Genomic DNA, 2,034 nt, shown 5'->3' with positions numbered 1-2,034 from the left:
CCCGGAGATTTGCAGCCACATCCCAATCAAGGTTCAACTTTCTCAAGGCCCACATGGCCTTATGCTCTAACTCAACCGGTAAATGGCAAGCTTTCCCGAACACCAACCGATACGGAGGCATACCAATCGAAATTTTGTAAGCAGTCCTATACGCCCATAGAGCATCATCCAGCTTCTTAGACCAATCGGTCCTATTTGCATTGACCGTTTTAGACAGAATATTCTTGATTTCCCTGTTTGAGACTTCAACTTGGCCACTAGCCTGAGGATGATAAGGAGTAGACACTTTGTGGTTGACACCATACTTGGCAAGCAAGGTGTCAAAAGCTCTATTGCAAAAATGCGATCCTCCATCACTTATAATTGCACAAGGAGTGCCAAACCTTGTAAAAATGCTCTTCTTTAAAAATGCAACCACACTCCTAGCTTCATTGTTGGGCAAAGCCACGGCCTCGACCCATTTTGAGACATAATCAATCGCTACAAGAATGTAGGTGTTTCCGCACGAGCTTACAAATGGGCCCATGAAATCAATACCCCATACATCAAAGATATCCACTTCTAGAATGGTGTTTAGAGGCATCTCATCTTTCTTCGAAATACCGCCCGCTCTTTGACATTGGTCACACCTTCTCACTAAATCACTTGCATCTTTGTACAAAGTTGGCCAATAAAATCCACAACTTAGAACTTTCGAAGATGTCCTCGCCCCTCCATGATGGCCACCATAGGGGGAGGAATGACAAGCCTCTAGAATGCTAGATTGCTCCTCCTCAGGTACACACCTCCGGATCACTCCGTCGGTGCAAATCTTGAACAGGTATGGCTCATCCCAATAGAAGTCCAGACTATCCCGTTTGAGCTTCTTCCTTTGGTTAGAAGAGATCTCACACGGGGTGATGCCAGTCACAAGGAAATTAGCAACATCCGCAAACCATGGCATATCACTCATCGACACAGAAAGTAGCTGCTCATCGAGATATGCATCATTGATCTCTAGTCCATCACACGGCCTTCCTTCCTCCTCCAAGCGGGACAAGTGATCCGCCACTTGGTTTTCACTACCTTTCCGGTCCACAATTTCCAAATCAAACTCTTGAAGTAATAAGACCCATCGCATCAGTCTGGCTTTGGAGTCTTTCTTTGTCATCAAATACCTGAGAGTTGCATGATCGGTGTGCACTATGACTTTGGCTCCCATAAGATATGGCCAAACTTTTCCATTGCGAACACAATAGCCAACAACTCTTTCTCGGTTACCGTGTAGTTCCTTTGAGCCTCATTCATTATTTTGCTCGCATAGTACACCGGATGAAACATTTTGTTCACTCTTTGACCCAAAACTGCCCCAACCGCAACATCACTCGCATCGCACATGAGCTCGAAAGGCAAGCTCCAATTGGGTGCGGTAATGATCGGGGGGTGGTCAACTTATGCTTGAGGAGTTTAAAGGCCTGCATACATCCCTCATCAAACACGAACTTTGCATCTTTTTCTAGTAGTTTGCACAATGGATTCACTACCTTCGAGAAGTCCTTGATAAATCGCTGGTAGAACCCCGCATGCCCAAGAAAACTTCTAACCCCCTTGACAGAAGTGGGGGGAGGAAGTCTTGAAATCACCTCAATTTTGGCTTTGTCAACCTCAATACCATTCTTTGAAATTTTATGATCCAACACTACACCCTCCTCAACCGTGAAGTGGCATTTTTCCCAATTTAGCACAAGATTCGTGTCTTCACACCAGGCCAACACTCTATCCAGATTTGTCAGACACTCATCAAATGAATCGCCCACAACACTGAAGTCGTCCATGAACACCTCCAAAATATCTTCCACCATATCGGTGAAAATGGTCATCATACACCGTTGGAATGTTGCCGGTGCATTGCACAACCCAAAGGGCATCCGAGAAAAAGCAAAGGTGCCATATGGACAAGTAAAGGTTGTCTTCTCCTGATCCTCTGGAGCTATCAAAATTTGATTGTACCCTGAATAACCGTCCAAGAAACAATAGAAGGCACGCCCAGCAAGA

This window comes from Nicotiana attenuata, unplaced genomic scaffold (assembly GCF_001879085.1).
Source record: "Nicotiana attenuata strain UT unplaced genomic scaffold, NIATTr2, whole genome shotgun sequence".
NCBI lineage: Eukaryota > Viridiplantae > Streptophyta > Magnoliopsida > Solanales > Solanaceae > Nicotiana > Nicotiana attenuata.
The sequence above is the reverse complement of the archived record's forward strand: the minus strand, read 5'-3'. Positions refer to the sequence as shown.